Source organism: Delphinus delphis, chromosome 1 (genome assembly GCF_949987515.2).
Source record: "Delphinus delphis chromosome 1, mDelDel1.2, whole genome shotgun sequence".
NCBI classification, from domain to species: Eukaryota; Metazoa; Chordata; class Mammalia; order Artiodactyla; family Delphinidae; genus Delphinus; species Delphinus delphis.
The window spans coordinates 168,128,842-168,145,581 of NC_082683.1; the positions used below are offsets into that span (position 1 = coordinate 168,128,842).

Here is a 16,740-nt window from a genome sequence, read left to right on the forward strand (position 1 = left end):
TTTTGCTATACCCTCACCTAATAAGATTTATTTGAGTTGAATATTCATATCACTCTTGCCTAAACCAACTTTCTTCCCTCCTTTTTGCTTTCCTGCTGTGGAGACGTTCTATTCATGCCAGTTTTATGATTTGGGGGAGGAGTTTTTCTTTTTAAGTCTCTTTTACCCTCTGAAGGTCTCCAGAGGGTAGAGCAAAGACTGCTGATACTGGCCGTGTATCTCAGTTGGAGTGAAAAGTTAAGGATGGGGGGCAAAGGGGAGATATTCTACTTGTCTGTGATTTCACAGGACCCATTTCTCTACTTTGCTGAACAGGAAGGAAGCCTCCCAATGCTATCAGATCAACAGATACACATTTTTTTTTGTTTTTTTCCAGACCAAATGCTCACTGGAGGGGAGTGATATGCTGACCAAAGACATCCCCAAACATGAAGCTGTCCTGCTGGGATTGTCCTGCCAGTGGTCGTTTTCCTTCCTGCCATCTCAAATACTCCCAACCCCAAAGCAAAGAGCCCTCTGCACAAAGGTTGAGATTGTGTCCCAGCTGTGGCCATAACAGGGACATCGATCCTCATCTGTTCCCCACCACTGAATTCTCCACTGCAGGTTAGAAACAAGCAATGCAGCCTCCGCTACCAGCGACACCGGCGGGACCTGGCTTTTAGAAGTAAGATTGAATGGCTATTAGAAGAGGTGACGGCTATAACCTAACACTGTACAGATAGACCAAGGTAATGAAGTAACACAGGTTTGTAGAATGTGGAGACCTGGAAGGCTCTTTAGACATCATTCTGGCCAACCCCTTTGCTTTACAGGTGAAGAAAACCAGGACCAAAGAGGTTAATTGACTCATCCAAGGTCATAGTGTGAATTATTGTCCTTTGGTTGTTCAGGTCACCCTTAAACAAAAATTTTTTTCCCAAGGTTTCTAAGAGTTCAGAGTTCGTAGTCCATCAGCTTTAATAGTTTAAATGCTTCCCTTTAGAACTCATTCATCGGCGGTGAATCATGGGAACCTATCATGAACATGCCCCACATGTTATAGGTGATTAAAAAAGGGGAAAGAGGTTTCTGCACCTAATATCTTACAATTGAATTGGAGACTTAAGAAATATAAATAGCAAGAGGAAAAATGAAATTCTTATGTATGAAAAAAAAAAAGAAATACTTGATGTATGTGTGTAAATGCTGTGCATAAAGAGAATTCTATGGAGTAAGTGTCCTATGCTTTATCTTAAAGAAACTAAAGACCATGTGTTTGTATTAATATTTAGAGAGCCATTAATTTACTATTGGGATTATAAAGTAAAAGTGATCAATAACAATTTATATTTTGTGTTCTATAATGTCCACGTATAAAGTTTCCTGGGCATTTCAGCAGCCACCAACATCACTGAAAATATGTTTATGGCCCACGAAAAAATTCCATTTGAACCTTGGCTGTTTGAAACATAGCTTCCTCTCTTCATCCTTATTGCCTCATTTCTAGTATAAAGTGGTCAGATTAGATGATCTTTAAGCTTCTTACACATTTCCACTTTCCTTGATTAGTGAGTGACTAAAAACAAAAGGCAGAATAGTCCAGATGTTCTAGTAGGTTTACATTTGCATCTGAGAAAAGTCTTGAAGTACCTCAATAGGTTTAAATTATTTTTTGAGTGGTGAAATATCACTGAAAATTTTCTATGAAATTCTCCCAGGAAAATAACTGGTTTTAGAGCTCTGCACTGTTGATCTTGTAGTTCCAGGACAGATTTGGGATAATTATCGTGATTTCCACTGGGTAGAACAATATTTTAGGATCAGAACAATCAAACTCAAATTATACAGGTACGACAGTTTAACAAACGTGACACATATTTTATAATTCATATCAAACTGACGAGTTCCTTTGGTCTACCCATCAAAACAATTGTCAGAGGTAAATAGGCACTCATTTTCCATGTGAATTTTTCCATGTTGCTGCTGGTAAACCGTTTCTAAGGATATAATAGCAATAGCTGCCCCTGAAAGCCTCGAGCCCCAAATGATCACTTAAATGGTTCTTGTGAATGGCACAACTCTTGTTTATGGGTGCCAGGTCCCAGTGTTTCAGATACATAGAAACAGCCTTTGCCAATACAGCTTTAGCCAGTAAGAATAGCTAATATTGATACTTACTGAGTGCTAACTATGACTGTACTGAAAGTTTTGCATATATTATCTTATTTAATACTCCCAATAATCTGAAGACGGAGGTACTGTTATTATCCCCATTATACAGACAAAGAAACTGAATATTAGAAGGTTAAATAGTTTGCCTAAAATACATCTAGAAAACAGGAAAGCTGAGATCTGAAGCCAGATGTACTGACCTCACGGACAATACGCTAATCACTATACAGTATTACCACGTGGCTTGCAATAGTCTAGAAGACAAATGATTTTTAAGTTGCTCTGATAAATACCCTTTATGTGGAAAATGATGGGTGTGCAGACTGAGTAGTGTGTATGATGGTGGTGGAGGTTAGAGGTGCGGGGACCATTAATTTTTATTGACTTTAGTTAATTGCAGTTAATTCGAATCTTTCAACGATTTTGGCCAACTGCACGTTGTGCCTGTCTGGGTCTGCAGTATCACTGACAGCAGAGATGTGTGTACCAGGCTAAGTAGGCATCCTTCCTCCAGAACCTTCACTGGCAGACACGAGCATGCATCATCCATCCCGGGTCTGAACAGCAAGTTCAGAAGCCATCTCATTATTTAAATTTCTGATCTGCAGTGTTGTATGAAATACCGTGAAGAACCCCGTGCTTTAGGATCTGTGGAATAGCCACACATTTCCCAGCCTAAATCTAAAGCAATGGTGCTGATAATTTATATGAACGCATCTCCCCTTTCTCCATGTGGTTAAAGATAATGAAATAGAGAACCGCGCTGTCCGAGAATGTGACAGGCCAATTTACGATTCTAATTCTCCGTTTGGTCATCTAAAATATACTATTTTAGCAGCTTTCTGCCTTTAACAGGTATTTCTTGAAAGCAATTCCTACTTGCATGACTGTTCCGTAAATGTTTGGCTTGAAAGAAAAGGAAATGTGTCCTTCAAACAAGTGTGTTTCTTTCAGGGCTACTTCTGTATGTGAATTTCTCCGTGGTGACTACCCAGTGTTTTCTGTTATCATCTTCTCAGCGTTCAATTCATTACCCCTGTTCATTATTCAATTTGTTGGGCTTTGAGCACCTGAATAATTGAAAGCTATGCAAGTATTATAAATTATAGTGTCCACGTTCATAATCCCCATTTTAGAGTTTATAGCTTCACTGTAAAAATTCACTGTGTTGGAACCTTACATACAAGGTCTTATACTGAAAACAAATTAATTTATAAATACATTTTTTTCTTCCCTAAACTCAATATTTAACAAATCTTACATTTTTCCAGTTACGATTTTTAGGGCTTTGACTGCCACAGCAAGCCCAATGAAAAAGAATGTTTTACATGTTCATTCATTCATTTTTGTAACAAATATTTACGGAGTGACTATACCTTTGACAGTGTGAGGCTGGGGCTAGGTCAGCCTATTCTCTTTGAGAAGAATAAGAGAGAAAGCAGGCTTTGCAGCCCTTTAAGTTATGGCCTCCACCTCCTGATGGCACTCAAAAATCTAAACAAACCAAAAAAAACCTAAACCAAATCCTCAGCAGCCCTTCCTCTGTAGTCTCTGCCCCTGGGTCCTTCCTGGTCCACCTAGGGCACTGAGGGCTGGAAGATTCTGTAGCCTCCTTGAGGCAGGTAGCCCAGTTCTTTGCTCTGCAAATAAATATGGGAATAAAGTTTTTCAATGAGAGTAAGAAGGAAAGAAGAGAAGATGGGTGAAGTTTAAGAGACTGATGACCCAGCTAGTAAGTGCCTGAGCTGGAAGGCAGGCTGCAGACTCAAGTCTTGTGGATGCAAATCTAGTGTGGTGGGTTTTGTTTGTTTGTTTTTTGCGGTACGCGGGCCTCTCACTGTTGTGGCCTCTCCCGTTGCGGAGCACAGGCTCCGGACACGCAGGTTCAGCGGCCATGGCTCACGGGCCCAGCCACTCCGCGGCATGTGGGATCCTCCCGGACCGGGGCACCAACCCGTGTCCCCTGCATCGGCAGGCGGACTCTCAACCACTGCGCCACCAGGGAAGCCCTAGTGTGGTTTTTAATTTCATCAGCACTGCCTCTGCATCGCTAGATTGGTTGATTGGTTGGCTTTACCATAATAAAAATAGCTTTACAGGGGTTTTTTTCTCCATAATTATACCAGCAATCCCCACCCTTCTCTTTGTAAAAGCTGAAACAGTGGATTAAGGTAGAAAGTTGAAGGTGAAAATCACCTGGAAACAAATTTGATTGGCATTAGTTCAACAAGTATTTCTGAAGCACATATTCTGTACCACTTGGGCCTTGGTAAATAGGATAACTATTACAGATGTGGTTCCTGCCCTTAGTTAACATAAAATTGGTGAAAGATACAAAAAATAGGCAAGAAAGCAAATGAATGTATATTATTTTTCTGATGGCTAAGAGCAGAGAATCATGATGGCAAATCAACAGGGAAGGTACTACTTATGTCAAGCTATTAGAAATGATCTCTCCTGGGAAGTGGTATTGTAGAGTATGGCCTTCCAAACTGTATTCTATGGCTCTGTTTATGCATTTTTATTTTTGACAAAAACAAGATCATATATGCATATTGTTTTGCAACTTGCCTTTTCAATATAACCGTGTTAATCTTCCATGTAAATAAGTATAGACTGAGTGTATTATATTGTATGAATTATATCATAATTTAAGAAAATCAATCCTCTATTGATGAATATTAATTTTTTTTTTTTGCTTTCATATGCATTGCAAGGATGGACTTCCTTTAAAATATCCCTTGGGGCGTATTTACCATTATTTCTTAACATAAATATATAGGAACAGAATTTCTGAGTCAAAGAGTATACACACTAAAAGTTTTGATACATGTTGTCAAAATACTATATGAAAACTTGTACCAATGTATACTCCCTGGAGTGTCATGTTCAAATAGGAGACGGAAGAGAAGAATGATTTGAGAGGGCAGCTTTGGAGTTAGATTGCCTGGGTACAAGTCTCAGGTCCTGCACATGTGAACTGTGTCTGACTTTCGACAAGTTGTGACACCCACCCAATATCTCAGTTTTCTCATCTAGAGTGTGGGCATAATAACTTATGGGATTGTTGTGAAGATTAAATGAGATAACTCATGTTCATCATTTAACAAAGTACATGGCACATAATAAATGCTCAATAAAAATATGAGCTATTACCATTATTTACCCTGTGCACTTGTGAGTACTGGCTATTATCATTTTTATAAATTTTTAACATTTTAATTATAAAAATTCTAATTATACCATGCTTATGATAAAGAATGTCTCCAACCACAAGGAAGGATATTGACGTAATCACTCCTCCTCCAACTGCTATTCCACTTCCCAGAGATAACCACTTAAAACTTTTTAAATTGCCACTATGACTGGGTTAAATGCCTACATCTGACAGTCACAAATGTCAATTTTAGACAAAATCTCCAGATAGACCACTATCAAAGAAGAGGATTTCACTCCTCTCCTATGTCTACCTGAGTTTTGTCAGTTTATTTTCCAGTTCTTCGATTTCCCAGTTCATCTAAAACTAGTATTTCAAATGGAGTGTAACGTTTACACTTCTGTATTCATATTTGCCTCCATAAAATCCACTAAGTTCGATAAACCTGTTACTGCAGTGGAGCATCTAGCAATTGTAGTCTATAGTCTATAGTCTGGTTTGGTGGGACAGTCCTGGTTTACATTTTTTGTTCCAGTATAGTTTTTAACAGTGCCCGTGTTTGCTTTTAAAACTATGTTACTTGGATGATAACTTAGGTGTTCGCCCAATTTATAGTAAGAATTTGAGCAGCCTTTTGAGCTTGCTGGCAGAAGGAGGTGTCTGATGGCTTCCTGGCCACTGTGTCGTCATATTTTACTGAGTGGCTAAAGAGAGTATGTTGCCTTTGCTTTTTAAAGTTTCATATCTATTCTTGTGGGCTCTGGTCCCTTTGCCATGTTTGATTTAAATGGTGCCCCTCATGTCAACATATCATTTCTATTCAGGGCACTGTTTTCCTTAACAATTTTGAGATGGCAAAGAGAAAAAGAATCTAATTAGGATATTTATCCCACGGTAGATTAACTACTACCTTGTCAATGTTATTTTCTTATTCCTTTAAAAACTATTTCAGATTTGCAGAAAGGTGAAGAGAATGATAACAATAAAAAAATCTCATGTTCTCAACATCCAGCTTAAAAAGTAAAACATTACCAATACATTTGGCTTCCCCAGTGTTCCGTGTTCCTGTGTACTCTTCTTGACTGCAATATCCTTTTCTTTCCCCAAGGCAACCACTCCACTGAACGTAACGTTTCTCATTTCCATGCATTTAAAAACATAATTTCAATGTGTAGTGTATAATAAAATAGACAGTATTGCTTTCATGCTTTAAAACTTTATATAAATGATGTACAATTTAGTTTTTTTTTTTTCCCTCAACATCCTATTTGGGAGAGTCTCCTTGGTAACCTGTATAGGGATAGTTGATACTTTTTCACTAGTCTACCATATTGCCTCCTATGAATATACCACTACTTACCCATTCTGCTTTCCTTTGTTCTTACAAACTGTGTTCTGCAGCTTGTCATTGAATATTCTTGACCAAAAGTGTAAAAAACAGATTGCCATCCAAGTGGTTGTAACCATTCATATTCCCACCAGCAGTGAAGAAAAGATTTAAGACCATTGGTAAAACGATCTATCTAACTCAGGAAATCGGGCAACCAACTAAATATTATACATCTATTGTAAATAAGGTGCTTGTCCTAGACATTGAAGATGGATACAAAGATATACAAGAGAGTCTGAGTAGAATATATATGCACAGTGAAATTCTTTGCAGACAAATGCCTACTACACGCCATGTACCGCCCTAGGCAGTAGGAATACCAAAGTGATCAGGAAGGTAAGATTTGGTCAGAAAGGTAAGAACAGAGGTGGAGAGGAATCAGACAACATCTCAGGGAGAAATGCTGCGAGTGACCTGGATATCCCCTTTATTCTCCTTCCTTCTGAACCTTCTGTACAGTGGGGGTTATACACCACATTGCTGAATTTTCCAATTTGCTAAGGAAGACAACTCAGAAATGAAAATATTTCGTAAATGTTAATAGACGGCTTGATGATGCAAAGATTTTATTATTGCTGGTAAATTCCAATACCTGAGGCAAAATATATACTTAAGTAAATAGGCTTTTCACAATTCTAAACACACTTGAGAAAATTACAGCTTTCTGTGTATAGACTTTGGTTTGCTCAAGAACAAGAATTGTTTTAAGAAGATATAAAAGCTACTTATTTTTTATGGGACTTCTGCATAAATCTTATATCTCTAACATGATCTAGTGACATAAATTTTAGCAGCTTGTTTCTGTTTCACCTGCTGTGGAACCAGTGCTGTCCTACAGCAATATCCAGGGGTGGAATTGAGCTATTTGCTGGTGTCATAAATAAGTAAGGATGTCATGGCTGTTTTCATTTGACTGAGCAGTAATGGAGTTAATTATACTATCTGTCTTTGTTTTTGATCTGTGTTTCCAAAGTCATCTAAGCTTTGGGGAGTTCTCCTATTTTAACTCTTCCCTTTTCTGATTGGATTTCATAGGCTTTGGGATTTCACAGCTATCGATTACTACTCCCTTTTAATTTCCACTTTTCATTCACAACTGTGCAGATTGTGTTTCATATGGACTCTTCTTCAAAGAAATAAGAGAACTGGCATTATTTTGTACTTGATATGTAACTTTTAATTTGAGCATTTTATACAAGTTATCTTTGGAGAAGGACGGATTTTCGCCTAATTTTGTAGTTGAGACAGACTCAAGAGAAATAAGTAACTTCTGAAGTGTGAGCTAGCAAGCCTGCGAGATAGGAATGGATTTAGAATTTTCTTGAGTATTTTTGCTGAGATTAGGAATCATTGTTGAAATGAAAAAGGATTTCTATGAGTTTTTCTGCCAGGCTATTACTTATCAAGTTGAGAGAGACAAAGTAGATAAATACACACATACATACAAATATGTAAATAGTTGGAGACCTCAGATTAATTTTTCATCTTTATTGATATTATTTATCTTAACTACATAATCTGAAATACTTGGATTACTTAATCACTCTAGATACTTTACCTTTAATTATCCTTTTAATTTTTTGTTTATTTATATATTCTCTCATTTAATTGGCAACTAAGCTCCCAAAGAAGAAAACTGAGGGGAAAATTATATTCACATTTTATTCAATACATATAACAATACATATTAAAATATTTAAAAATAAGGAGATTTTTAATTTTTTGCTTTTACAAATTGCTGGACAGTTTAGATATCAGATACAGATAGCAGCACATGCTATTCTCAAATATATACATACACGCATGTATACATACATAATATACATTGAAATAATAAAATGACTTTCTAATTTTTTGGTTTAATTTTATTTAAACTGTGATCTTGCTTTTTAATAGATCTAACTCTTCTTTGATAATGTTCCCTTGGTAATGAACAGCTTCATACAATAGCTTTCTGATCCATCTTATAAGTTTGAATTTGTTTTCCAAATGATTTAAACAATCTCTAGCTGCTTATTTTTATTTAAATTAAAAGTAAAGAAATCCTGACATAAAATTATTTTATCTTGTCTTTTGTCTCCTGCACAAATGACTTTTACTACTAATCATGGTATTTCTATGATTGCCATCATTTTTTCTTTTTTTTCTTTTTTGGCCACGGGGCATACAGGATCTTTGTTCAATCCCTGACCAGAGATCAAACCCGTGCCTCCTGTAATGGAAGCATGCAGTCTTAACCACTGGACCACCAGGGAGGTCCCTTACCATCATTTTTATGAAGAACTTATGAGTCAGTTATTTTTAACATGAAAAGAAGTAGGTTAAATGCCAGAGAAATACACTAAAAATGGTGCTAAGAGTCATGGAGGGATTTTGTTGAAATGCAGGTGAGAAGTTGAGTAGGAATCAACTATGAGGCATAAAAAGATGTTTTAAATTTTGGCCTGAGATTTTCCATAAGGAATTCATATAATTCTTCTTGGCAGGAGTGTGGAGAGGTTGGGATAGGATTAGTTGTCAAGGATTTTCTACAGACCTGCAGAGGGTAAATTTTCTATCTCCGGGTATTGAGGTATGACCCCAACAGTATTCTTTTATCTTTTAGGGTTTGGGTAGGAATTTTTGTTGGTGACTGTTAAGTTAACCCTGACCTCATCACACCTACCCAAGTACTGCTATGGCAAAATCACTTCGCAAACTGATAGGCAAGTAACTTGGGAGAGATTCAAAGAAAACCTTCTGATATTAAAAAAAGAAAAAGGTGGGAGGGCAGGTTAAATCTGCATTTTGTGCTGATTGAATGTCTTGATTTTAACGCAATCACAATTAAATTGGACTTGCTGTTCAAAAGTAAAGAAAAAAAATTCCACTGACCCTAACACCTCCAAAAGAGTAGAATTGAAAAGAAAAAACAAAGCAACACACTCAGGCCCTTTAGTGGCTGCTAAGTTTCAGTCTCAGCTTTCTCTGTGCCCTAATGTGGAGAAGAGGTGTGTGTCTCTTGTCTTTAACAATCATGGGATTCAACATAAGTCGCTGTGAAGTTTGACACATCTTTGGAATGTAGGAAAAAAATGTACAAACTAGAATCCCAGCTTGTTAATTTTCTGAGTTGTTTAGGAAGTAACTTACAAGGGAAATAGATTTTCTTCATGGGTTTTATGAATGCTACCAAAATTCCATACTTAAAAGTGAATGTAACTGAGCAACATGCTCTTCCTAAGGAAGGTCAAATGTTCTTCCCTTTGAAATCTTTCAGGCTCCCAAACCAGTTTGCATATTGAGTTTCCCAGAACTCTTTTCAACTACCTGGAGCGGTTGAGCATGAAGAACACCATTCTCAATGTCTTTAGCTACAAATTGGTAAGCAAATAGGTTCCAGAGACCTGGTGAGGAGGGGCACTCCCCTTCCATCCAGTCTGTTTATTACTGAGGAAGTTCTGATCAAGTTTATGGTGTTAAAGACTCCAACATATCAACTCTATTGAAGAGCAGGACAAGCCATTGTAAATATGAACCATCAAAGCATTAGCCATTTCAATGAAATGAAGCAAATCAATTGTTTTTTAGAAAGGTGCCTTTCAGATCTCCTCTCTCAGGTTCTGAGTTGCTGTATCAAGTTCACATTAAAACAACTTGTGCTAATGGGATTTTAGCTCAGGATCTTGGAAGGTCAGTGACTTGGCCAATAAACCATGATTTCCTGAATCTGTAGCAAAACAATCACCTCACTGCTTTAAAACCATTGAAAACAATTCAGGGACATATTAGCATTAGGACAAAAATGAAATAGCTAAAATAATTGCAGTTACTTGGGTTGTGAATTTGCTTCTATCAATCAGCTGCCTTTTATTTAATATAAATAATTGTTTTTTTCCCCTAAATGTGTTACACTTTATTAAAATTGGTATATGTATCAGATGCATGTAGACAAAGAGGTATTATCTTTTGAAATCAAAACATCTTTGGTTAATCTCTTGGAATTCTGTGTTCTGGAAAATAATTTCAGCTGCAAAGAGGATGCTGAAAGTAATTTCTGTATAAACCAGTAAGGTAGCCATTACTGTATCATAGTCTGATTATTTCTTTTAACACATTAATTGAGCACCTTGTATGCAGCAAACACTGAACTACATATTCTCACATGCTCTCTTGCTGACTGTGAATATCGTCAGCCTTTGTACACTGTGGGCTTCTAATGATCAGGGATCTTGTTTCATAAATCTTTGCTTATCCTTAGGACCTAGCAACGTGCCTGGGATATGGTCCTCAAAATCTTTCTGTTAGATAGACATAAATATACGTACTTAGCTTTAAAAAAATTAACTTCTGGCTGAGAATTTGAATTCAAAATATTTAACCCTTTGGAGAAAGCAAAAACAGTTACATTATGGAATTTTTTTCCCATGTGATCATACCAAAATTCTGTAGTGTTTTAGAAGTAAATGCTATGTTTAAATTGAGAATGGACTGAAATGAAGGGAGCATGTTTTGCCAAAACATTCTATTTGTACTTAAAAAGTTATTCAGTATTAAAAATTAACCAGCATTTATGTAGAAGGTTGGGATATTTATTTGAAGTGAGCTATATATTAACTAAAACTAGATCATGAGAAACAGAACACTTTACCCATAGTCAAAGAATTCATTCTCTTTAAATTGGTTAGATATTCGTTTGTGTACAATCTACCAATAAAGATAGGTATGTAGGTAAGTAGGTAGATAGATGTATAGACAGATAGATGCATACGTACATACACAGACAAATAGAATTTTTTTTTTCATTAGGAGCCAAACACTAGGCTAGCTACTGCAAAGCATAGGCTAGAATTTGAAGAAGACAAACTTTCTGCCACCAGTGCATTCACAATCTTCTTTATTTGGAAATGGACAGTAAACATAATTTTTTTTTTTAATTTATCGGCCGCACCACGTGGCATGTGGGATGTGGGATCTTAGTTCCCTGACCAGGGATGGAACGTGCACCCCCTGCATTAGAAGTGCAGAGTCTTGACCACTAGGGAAGTCCCTGTAAACATAATTTTAATACAAGTCAAGTAGATGACTTGCGCTTTTTTTTCTTTCCTTTTTTTTTTTTTACAGTCCCGGTCTTTTATTTTCTTTACAGCCATCATGCTATGAATTCATAGGGAATGGGCTCCATCCAACAGTTCAGGCTCCTTTCCATTGGTTCTCACGAAGTGTGCTTCTCTGGATGGAGCAGGCTGGAGCTTCAGCTGAACCCAAGTACCTTTCTCTTTGGCTTCCTTCTTTTTCTGATCATTTTCCTTCACACGTTTCGGGAATCTGTCTCAGCTCTTAGAGTGCTTAATATGCTCAATCTGCACATTAGTCTTGGCAAGAATTTTGCCAGGTATGTTCGTGGTGAAATAGTGGTAAAGATGGGAAGCAGAAGAAATGGAGGGATTTGAGAAGGTAGTTATGAAAGAAAGAGGTTCAAGAAGGATTTCCAGATTTCTGAGATGGGCAATTAAGAGGAGATGGAGGGCTTCCCTGGTGGCGCAGTGGTTGAGAGTCCGCCTGCCGATGCAGGGGACATGGGTTCGTGCCCCGGTCCGGGAAGATCCCACATGCCGCGGAGCGGCTGGGCCCGTGAGCCATGGCCGCTGAGCCTGCGCGTCCGGAGCCTCTGCTCCGCAGTGGGAGAGGCCACAACAGTGAGAGGCCCGCGTACCACAAAAAAAAAAAAAAAAAAAAAAAGAGGGGATGGAGTTGTAGTCCACAGATATAGTAACAAAAAGAAAGAACTTTTTTAGTAGGGAGGAAAGTAGTACAAAAGTTGTGGTAGAAAAAAAGAATGGATTAATTTAATTTTGGATCTTTGACTTTAAAAAGTCTCTGAGACATTCAAGTAAAAATATTCAGTAGTTAGTAGATTAAAATCAAAATTTGGAATAGAGAGGGAGATTGGAAGTCACCTGGCATTCTCTAAATCCTGACTCTACTACTTCAGCTCCAGAATGTTTTGTGAAACTTAAGTCATCCAGGAAGTCTGTATTTTTTTAAATTGTTTTCCCCCAAATCTTTATCTATTTAGTGTCTATGTTTTAGAAAACATCTTTCTTAGTGTAGATTGATCTGCAATTTTTTAAGATATTGCTTTATTAAAAAAATATATAGTGGCTCAGAGCAGGAAATGTAATCAGCAACTTCTGAGTTGGTATTCTAGCTTTGCTACTTCCTAGCCGTGTGATCACGGGCAACCCATTTCACCTCTCTGAATCTTTCCTTACCTGTAAAGTGAAGATATCATTGCTGAATGAAAGCACTGTCATGAGGATTAGATGATATATAAAATGGCTGGCAGAAGAGGTGATGTTGCAATAACTTAAAAATGGCTATATTAATGTTAATAGGATAAATATTGTTGACTGGTAGTACATAGTAGACGGTATAATTGACCCTTCTACTAAATTTCTCTCGTTTATTGCTCACAAAAACCCTGGGAGGTAAATATTATAATTCCCATTTTATAGAAAGATAAAAACTCAGAGGTCAATAGTCAAAAAGCTGCAGAGTCAAGATTTGAAGCCAGATTTTTTAAATCTTATTTCTGGCATTTTACTTGCTCCCTTAGTGCTTCAGAGATTATGGATTAAAAATTCTTGTCTGTTTCCCAAGAGCCTTCAGTTTTGTACCATATAGAAGGATGCTCTGTAAGTACAGATGAGCAGATTCAGGACAAGGCAGAATATTTATTCAGCTCTATTATGTGCCAGACACTGTAGCATGCAGTGAGAATACAAATAGTTCTTGCTTTGCTATTGATATCTTGGCACAACAAGCATTTTTACAGATAACTATAATGCAGTATGTGGTCTGTGCTCAACTAGAGGTGGGCGGCAAAGGGAAACAGCACAACGAGGAGGGAACAATTTAGTTTTGTCGTAAGTTTGGGATGAGAGTGAGATAAAGTCCCCCCAGAATCCTCAGAGAAGGTGAAATCTGAACTGAGCCTATTTTGGAGACGTTTATGCAATATAAAAATAATTCTTGATCTGTGTCTCTATTAAATTTGGAAGGCCATAGTTGACATGAGACATCTCCTCTTTCTCACAGTTTCTTATCCGACACTAGAAATAACACTATATCTGAGAGCTTATAGTAATTGGTGAATTGTATTTTAGTGGTATTACTACAATTGTATGTTAGTAATTGTATTTTAGAAAAATGATCTGACCACTTTAGAAGACCTAGATTTTTATAAATTCTGATTTAGTAAGTACAAAATATATACATGTTTTTAAATATTTTATTTGTTTATTTATTTTGGCCGTGTTGCACAGCATGTGGGATCTTAGCTCCTTACCAGGGATAGATCCCGCACCCCCTGCAGTGCAAGCGTGGAGTCTTAACCACTGGACTGCCAGGGAAGTCCTAATAAGTACAAGATATTTTGAAAAATTAAATAACTACCCTGATGGCCTGAACTCAAATTCCAGAACTGTTTCTGGAATACTTCAGATACATCATCTTAGGAGGTTACTTTACTTTTCTGTTGTTCAGTTTTCTTATTCGTAAAATAAGGTTGTTGGAAAAATCAAGTATTAGGAACAGATGGTGTAATAGTAAAAGCTTGGGCTCCCGAGTAAATTGGCCTGAGTTTGAGTCCTAAACATATTGTATGCTAGCTGTGTGACTTTAAGCAACTTACCTAACTTCTCTGTGCTTCAGTTTCCTCATTTGTAAAATGAGGATAATGATAACCTCCTTCGATTGTGCTAGTACAATTTACTGAGTAGTTTGCCATTTCCTAATTTGAAATACCATCTTTATTATATATTAAATTCTTACATAAGGTAGATAAATAGGGGGTTTTCTAATGCATTCATTGTTCAGTCTCTATAACATCCAACTAGTATATTTTGTTAATTGCTTTAGCTTTATAAGACATAATCTTGAATACATAAAAATCAATTCTCCCCCCATGATTCTCTATCTCTATACACACACACACACACACACACACATGCATGCACACATGAGCATGCACACACAGAGGTTTTGCTAGCTCATTCTTCCTCATGGTAAACTTAAATTCATTTTGTAAAGATGCAAAATAAAATCCTGTTGAAGTTTATAGAAATTGTATCAACCCACAAATTAATTCAAGAAATACTATGAGATCTCACTAGCTACAAATAAGTCAATTATTTTCTAATCTTCTTTCATATCCCATAGGAAATTTTTGTGCTTTTCTTCACAAAAGCTTATACCTTGCTTGTATTAATTTCTGATTCTTTCATATATATTTGTTGTTAACGTGAATGGAAGAATAATTTTTCCATTGTTTTTCTGATTAGTGCTCTTCTCTGGAAATGTTACTGATTTTGATATTTATTTTGCAACTAGTCAACTTTCTGAGTTATCTTGTTATATCTAATAGTCTTTTAGTGGAGCTTATCTGATGATCAACTGGGTTTTTCATTACAACTTCTTAAAAAAGATCTGAAATTATGTTTTATCATAGATTGTTGCCTTAAATGTTGTTAAATTCCTCTGATTTATATAGGTTTAAAAAATAAAGGCAAAGAAATATCTTACTCTAAAAAGCTTCAGAAATTTATATTAAAGTGTTGAATGAAACAATTTATAGTTAGCAAATTCAGTAGAAAATTTAATTCTACTCTTTCTTATAATTGAATATTTCACACTCAATAATGCATTTTTTCTAAATTCTGGAATATTATACTTCTTTACCTTCCATGTTTTATTCCTTATAACTCCTTAAAATATAGGGAAATTAAAAGTCCACTGAATGGTGTCCATTATCACCTACTCCTGTAAGATCAGCTATAGACAGCGAGCGGCTGCAATACTTGTCAAGTTTGATCGCTTTGAAGTCTGAACACAGGATTCATTTAATGGCACTCTCTTATTTGTACCAAGAAATAATGCTGACCTAGGAAACAAGTTGTTTTGAAACAGGTGAATGGCAGGAACGTTAAATTTGGTCCCTAAAAGTCTGAAAAAAAATCCATAAGTAGAAAGGAAAATTCATTTAAACTGAAAATATTACATTTTTATTAGCTAAGAGAAAAAAGTGAACATCATTTTCCTATATTATTGATACAGACATTCTAAACATTACTTCGCCAGCAAACTAAATTGGAATTTCTGGCATAGTTCTCTTTGGAAAACTTTCTTACTTGGGGATTTTATTAAGCCAAATTATGACTGAACATTAACAAAAATTACAAATAATGTTTATTTTTGTAGACTTTGACTATAAGGTATCAGTGAAGCATCCACTGAGTATCTAAGTCCTAACATGTTAAGATTTCGGATTGTGTACTCAAGTGGTTGAGCCAGACAATCTTTTATTTACATACATAGAAGGAGAAGGGCTATAGTATTTCTGCCCGTAGGTTCCAAAGAACTGAGTAAACTTTCATTATGTGAAAAAAGGAGAAGGCAGGAAAGATTTTGAATGCGAAAGCTGCTATGAAGAAAAAAAAGGCAGGCTAAAGGAATAGATAGAAAAAGTCATAGGAGGTATTGGAAAAGACTTCTGACTTTTAAAAATTTTTATTGAAATACAGTTGATTTATATGTTGTGAAGACTTCTGCTATTGATGTCATCAGAAAGTCATATCGTCACTAAAGCACAAAAAAACACATAGGAGTTACATCAGCTGAAGTAACAGAATTTTATTTACAAAGGTACTTTCTTGGCTTTTATATTTTGTTAAACCTTCAAAATCATAGTATCATAAAATATCAACTTAGCAAATTCTTTTTTTTTTTTTTAAACTTCTGCCTCAGTTCTACAGCAGCAGTTCTGAAAGGGTAGTCTTTTTTTTTTTTTTAAGAAGATGTTGGGGGTAGGAGTTTAATTAATTAATTAATTTTTGCTGTGTTGGATCTTTGTTTCTGTGCGAGGGCTTTCTCTAATTGTGGCAAGCGGGGGCCACTCTTCATCGCGATGCGCGGGCCTCTCACTGTCGCGGCCTCTCTTGTTGAGGAGCACAGGCTCCAGACGTGCAGGCTCAGTAGTTGTGGCTCACAGGCCTAGTTG

At 36.5% G+C, this 16,740-nt stretch overlaps 1 long non-coding RNA gene across 1 annotated transcript in view; it reads left to right on the plus strand.

The window, feature by feature from the left end:
• The window catches only part of LOC132424875 (uncharacterized), a 44,099-nt gene extending 42,565 nt beyond the window's left edge, over positions 1-1,534 (plus strand). Inside the window, exon 3 of the long non-coding RNA XR_009519295.1 lies at positions 377-1,534. This is a non-coding gene — a long non-coding RNA (uncharacterized lncRNA). The remainder of the gene's footprint in view (positions 1-376) is intronic.
• The last annotated feature ends 15,206 nt before the right edge of the window (positions 1,535-16,740 follow it).